This window comes from Poecilia formosa, unplaced genomic scaffold (assembly GCF_000485575.1).
Source record: "Poecilia formosa unplaced genomic scaffold, Poecilia_formosa-5.1.2 Scaffold171, whole genome shotgun sequence".
Lineage (NCBI taxonomy): Eukaryota > Metazoa > Chordata > Actinopteri > Cyprinodontiformes > Poeciliidae > Poecilia > Poecilia formosa.
In genome coordinates, this window is record NW_006800110.1 from 1,399,884 (window position 1) to 1,406,649 (window position 6,766).

At 32.9% G+C, this 6,766-nt stretch overlaps 1 long non-coding RNA gene across 1 annotated transcript; it reads left to right on the plus strand.

Moving 5' to 3' along the window:
- LOC103146962 (uncharacterized) lies at window positions 1-1,321 on the plus strand. The gene is made up of 4 exons (XR_477212.1): window positions 1-59; window positions 163-258; window positions 667-706; window positions 1,179-1,321. It is a non-coding gene; the product is annotated as an uncharacterized LOC103146962 (long non-coding RNA).
- The last annotated feature ends 5,445 nt before the right edge of the window (window positions 1,322-6,766 follow it).

A 6,766-nucleotide genomic window follows, 5' to 3' on the forward strand; every position in this document is an offset into this window, starting at 1 on the left:
CTACAGCTGCAGCATCAGAACCAGGAGCAACAGGAGGAGAGCAACACTTCATAAACTCAGTAAGAATCAGAACCAGGTGGTTCTGGTTTGGTTCTGAAGGTGTCTCATCTAAAATGAACCTAAGATACTGAGGTTCATCTCATCTTTCTTATTTCTTTCCAGGAAATTCCCAGATTGCTGAGCAGAGCTGGCAGATTATGGAGAAAATCCTGATCGCTGTGACGGGATTATCACCTGTAATCTGCACAGTGATAGCAGGTAAAATAATTCACTTCACTCATTAAGCTGCAGCTGAATGATACTGGGAAAATATCTGATATGCAATAATATTGGTAAACAATGAGATGGAAAAATAATTGAGATAAATAAAGAATTCTTCATGTATTTAAAGATTTCATTTTTATTAAACTCTTAATGTTTTCCTGCTTTGGAAAATAAACAAAGACTCAGGTTGTGAGTCGTCTGTTTAGATACTGGAGAGAAATTAAATTAATGTGAATATGATTTTATTTTTAAAAATCATCTGCTGTTTTCAGCAGCGGTGAAGCTGAGCTGCAGCTTCTTATCGATTTCAGCAGGACTTTCTAAAACATTTTCTGCTGCATTAATCAAACATCTACTACAATATTTCCAGCACAGAATAACAACTTTTTTCCTGTTTTCTAGAAATTCTGAGTCGCAGTTGGAAGAATAAAGCAAACTAATGGTGAGTCAATCAATTTTCAAATAAATTTTACTTTTTGGCATCTTTTTAGCACCATAAAGTGATTAAACATGAGCAGCAGGAGGATTAATTCAGACGAGTTTTATAGAAGATAAAACTGGAGGAAAGTCTGGAGATGCTGCAGCCTTTTTATATTTTAAAACTTTAATTTGTTACAACAAACATGTTAAAAATACATTTTATTGTACTTTACATTTATATGTCTTAACTCAAACAGATCTTTATAATTCACACTTTTTAACATGGAAACAAACAAACATTAAGTTATGAGCTCATTTCCTGTCTAATAAAATGCTGATTCATGTTTTATAAACAGTGACTTGCAAAATAATTTCTGCTCATATAAATCATGTTAAATAATGTAATAAGAACAGCTTCATTTAGCAGGCTAACATTTAGTTTTTAAATAATTTAGTTAATTTTGAAATCTTCCTCTATTTTCTCTGAGCTGCAGGAGAATCAGAGGATCTTCAGGACAAACCAGTTCAGGTTCCAGAGTCCCAGTCCAGACCAGCAGGATGGTGGAGTTTATGAACTTTAACTATTTTATGTCAAATAAAAAAAAGAAAGAAAAGAAAAACTGGAGAATCTGAAGATGAAACTCGGAAGCAGAAAAATCTTTATTCAGCTCAACTTTACTTTTTACACACTGATCACATTTTTTCTCAAAAGAATCATTAAAAGTGGAATTTATTTTTGTATGTGATGCAATAAATTTGTCATAAAATTAGGGACAGAAAATAAATAAAAGGAAAAATCTGAGGCTGAATTTTTGCTTCTGTAAATTTTGCAGGCAGAAAAAATATTTTCTTTCACAAAGCTGTTAATAAATTTAATAAAACTAGATAAATGCTACTTAAATAAAATATATGGCTTTAATTTTATGTTTTAGTTTCTGAACTCGATTTGTATTGTAACAAAACATTTTTCTCATTCTGCTAATCTATTTAGTTTTTTTTTTAAAAATTAAACAGTTTACATTTTTTGCCTAAATATTTCATTTATTTCTTTACTTGTCAAAGTTTCCTTAAAATAAGTTAGAAGTATTATTTGTAAGATATATTTTTCTCACATAAAAATAGTATTTCAATGAAAAAACAACAACAATGTTTTACTGTTAAATTACAAATGATTCCAGTTGAAAATGAACTTCTCTTTTATTACACATAATAAAACCAAAACAAGCAGAATGTCCCTTTATTCTGATCATGCTCTTTAGGAATGTTTTGGAGGTTTTTTTGTGTTAATTTTGCATGATCTGGTGTAAATAAAGGTAAATATAAGGTGATTTTCTAAATCTTCCAGGAAGATGATCCTCAACCTTTGGTGAAAATGTAACTCAACCTCCTCAAAGTGTCATTAAAACATTTAATTGAGACTCGATCTGCTTCAATATGGATTTCAGTATTTCTAGATTCTCTTTTTTCTTCATTTTTGCTCCTTTGATGAGATGAAAATATGTTTTATGCACATTTTTTAAATCGTCTGTAATAAATTGTTTTCTTTTTGTTTCTTGTATGAATGTGGGATTTACAGTGTTAATTTTATTTATGCTTTTTTAAAATTTCAATAAATGAATTGCTGCTAGCACAATAATTAATTATCTCTTTTGTCTTGTGTTTCAGTTGCAGTATCTTATTATTCATCACTGTTAAACCAGCAGCAGTAAAACTGTTCCATTGTAAATTCAAAAACTGTATTTTTTTGGCAAACTGATGAATAAAATTCAGTTAAAGCTGCTATAAATGTGTGGTGCATTTATTATTAAAATCTGTTTTGTTTTTTTCATTACAACTCAAACTTCACCCTTAACAAAAAAGATTTTTACTTTCTTCATTTCTGTAAATGGTTTATACCAGGGGGGCCAAAGTGAAGCCTGAGGGCCATTTTCAGCCCTTGGAATAATTTTATATGGCCCAAATTTATGAATGCAACCATTTTGACCCTCAAAACAGTTTGATGAACAAATCCTTATTTCTTTAAATGGAAAATGTTCAGTACATAAAATGTCAAAAGTAGGACTGCAAAGATCCACTGACCTTTTACTCTTAAATTATTATTAATATAGCTCAAAGATAATCAAATATTCAGCTGATCATGTCATTTTTTTGTACTGTTTGCATTGTGGTGAACTTTGTGCTACGTGGCATTTTATACTTAAATTTTCAACTTAATGTCGTTTTAGATAAAAAAGACTTTTTATTTATCGTTATTATTCTGTTGTTTTGAAAGAAGCTTGTTAATTTGCATGTATTATATTATTATTGTACCTCGAGGAACTACAGATGGAAACTAACTTCATGGATAACTCTGGCACATGATGAGATGTGTATCGAATATTTTCAGTTTTACAATAAATACATGCTAAATGAACGGTGGAGCTTCTTAAAGAGACAGAGGCCCATTTCATTGCATCATATGATGCTATGATGCAAAGTCAAATGAAGTTGTTTTTGAAGGTAACTTAGTTGTGTGAGATGAAGCCCCTTGGTGTTTGTGTCGCCTTATTTAAAACCACATGACAAACAATGTCTCACATTATTACGTTGGACAAGTCGTCCCTTTATTTTGTGTGTCGGTTTTCAAAATAAAAGCGAGATGAACTCAGAGTTGGCTGTGGGTTGGTAGGTAGTTTGGTCACTAGTAGCATCTGAAGAGTCTTTTTCATCTGCAGCTCCTTGTTAAAATCTGTTGTCCAAGACTGTGAAGGTCATCAGCCAACAACTGCTGACACCAGAAACAGTGAAAAAAATCCTGTTCATAAATAAAATAACGACCCACTGCTGATTTGATGTTTTATCATCAGCCTCACACAGCAGAAAGAGACTGGCAGTAATTGGAAGAATGAAATATAATGTCATCTGGTATAATAAAATGTAAATATAATGAATTAGAACCTGAGATGTTTAGAAGAATTTTAGTTTTTCAGGAAGAAAGTCACAAACACAAAGAATAATGTCTGATCCAGCAAGCATTCAACTCCCATGACACTAAAACGTGAAATGTCTTTAGAGTTAAAGGAACAAATCATTTTAATAACTGAAAAGAGATTACACAGTTAAATAGGGATCATTAGACCCTACTATCACTAACCATGGATCTGATAAAGCTTTATTGTGATAATATTGCATATGTACTGTGCTCTAATATTTGTTGAAGTTCAGTTTGAGTGACAAGGCGACAGTTTCAGTTTCAGCAGCAGGTGTCACTAGTGAGCAATGAGCTGGAAAGATTCATTATTTCTTCATGAAGCTTCATTTGGCCGTCAGTAAGACGACAGGAAACTGTTGGTCAGGGAGCTGAAGCACATGGAAACACAGAGAAGGTGGGGGGTTATAAGTACCATTTAGGATCAGTAAGAATGATCAGTAATAATTGATTATCTGTGGCTGTGGGGAAGCTGCAGCTCCACAGAGCCGCCCAGTTTGCCTCACCACTTATTTGCTTATAAACCAGTCAGACCAGTCTGGTGGCGCTCAGTAGTTGAAAGAGAGAAATGGAAAGTAAAATACTCTTGACTTACGCAGGATGATTTATGATACATGTCTTTGTAATCACTTCTGCCATGGCTGAGATTTTGATCTTTCTGTTTTTGGTGATCCAGACATTAAATTGGGCTCAAACAAATGGAGGTAAGTCAGATATTTGCTGCATTTTCTCTTTGATCTTATTTTCTCAACAACAGTGTTGGTTTTGTAAATATTGGACAAAGCAAACACAGAACATAAGAAAATCTTATATTTAAAATTTGAGGTATGTAATAATTATTTAACTAAGTTTATTCACACAAACAATTTGAGTTTGCTCTCAATATACTGACATTAAATATGTGAATTTGGTGGGAGGAGGTTGAGTTTTATTTACTAAAATGTATATTTAAAAAGTTAGGTCTTATTTAGCTACTATAGTTTACAGAAAAAAATGTGTTTATGATACCTGAGCTTTATTAAAACTAAAATGATTCCACAAACTAAAACTTTGTCTGAGAATGAAGGCAGCTTCATTTTTCAGTTATTCTGTTAGCAGATATTTAATGTTACTGATAAACACATCATTTGCAAGAGCAATGTGAGAAATGAATTTTCTGGGCATTAAACAAGAACAAGCATCAGAAAATATCTGCAAGAACTCCCAAAACACAACTTCACGAACAGAAAGACGTCATTGTGTTTTTAGAACCTGTGAAGGATGAAGACAGTTCTTTGTTCTTGTGGTGAATGCTTCGGCTGTTACCGTCAGAGTTAAAATGAAAGAACAGCTTTGTTCTGTTCTCGAGTGAAAGAGAAACTAAAACCTGGCAGAGTCAACTCACGTAGCCATGTTAACATATTTGAAATATTTCGCACATTTCCTTTTATGAAGGCAGATATACAACAGTTTATATCTCTGCTGTGATGTAAACACAACAGTAATATAAACACCTTTGCCGATTCCTGGACAAATACCCCAGTAAAGGGCCTTGAGGGACCCCTGTGGTGAGGTGTTGGGCTGGCTATGTGGGACCAAGCCAGAATAAGTGTAATAACCGACCAGTAAAACCAGTGTTCTCTCCTTCTGCTGACTGTGGATCTGTTCAGGCTGTGCACCAAACTCTCACTCATGTCTGAACCAGGCCTGGCACTTTGAAATGAACTCAGTCTAATTTAATATACAGTTGAAACCAGATATTTATATGCAAGGAATAAAAAGATACAATAAAACACTTCATCTGGATATTTTACCTGTTTCAGACACATTGGCTGCACAAAGTAATTTACTAATTACCTAATCAGAAAATCCAACTGTAGCCACGGCTCCTCATCCCTGGAAGTAAGAATTAAATGTAAAGATTGCTGTGAGGACCAGATGCTGATTAGACATTAATGCTGGCAGAGGAACAGTTAAAACCAGACATTCACTGAACGCAGCACCTTCAAGCATCACTAAATTGTTCCCAGGGATGAACCAGACCTGTGCAGCTTCATGATTCTCTTCCTGATATATTGGCTGATTTCTTCTGACTTTCCCATCATGTCAAACAAAATATCACTGTGTTTCAGGTGTGCATTAAAATACATCTACAGGTGAAACTCCAATTAACTGAACTTGGTCTGTTAATTATCAGACGTTTGGCCAAAGTCATATAGGAGTCTTGGGCCTAAATGGCCGTTTTTGTATAATTTTGAATTTATCCTATATTTTCACCATAAAAATTATTCACCTTGCCTTATTTGGTATCATTATTTTCAGCACAACCTCAAATTTATCGTTTTACAGTGTTTGTTTCATTTTGACAAATTGCATTATCACAGTGGACCAAAAATCACACAAAAAACAAAATCAGAGTAGAAAAAAAATATTGATATTTTTAATATAAAATTCACAATAATATTGAACAAATCATTTTTCTAACCTATAATAATAATTTATACGTTTTAAAAACGTGTAAAAATGTTGAAAAAAGAAAACAAATTTAAATACATGTTATACATTAAATTGTGTGCAATTTCCCAGGCATTTTATATAACTATTTAGAAAATGTGGCACAATGTCTCCACCACAGCTTCTCTCCTACATCACAAAGTCTCATGTGTTTTTTTTTTTTTAACAAATCATTTTTCTAAGCTATAATGATCATTTATAGAGTGCATTTTAAAAACATTTGTAAAAATGTTGCACCCCCCAAATTTAAATACATGTTTTACATTAAATTGTGTGTAATTTCCCAGGCGTTTTATACAACCATTTAGAAAATGTGGCACAATGTCTCCACCACAGCTTCTCTCCAACATCACAAAGTCTCATGTGTTTTTTTTACAACTAAAAAATTTGTCACAATGACTCCACCACAAATTCCTTCCAATATCAAAATGTTTCATGTGTGTGTTTTCTTACAACCATCTACAAAATGGTTTCCCAACAGGTCTGCACACAAATCAGGCCACTCATCAAAACAGTTTCTGCCAAGGAGAAGTGGCAGATCACAGCCTTGCTGCGACCTCACCTGCAGGGAAAATAAAATAATAATAATAATAATAATAATAATAATAATAATAATAATAA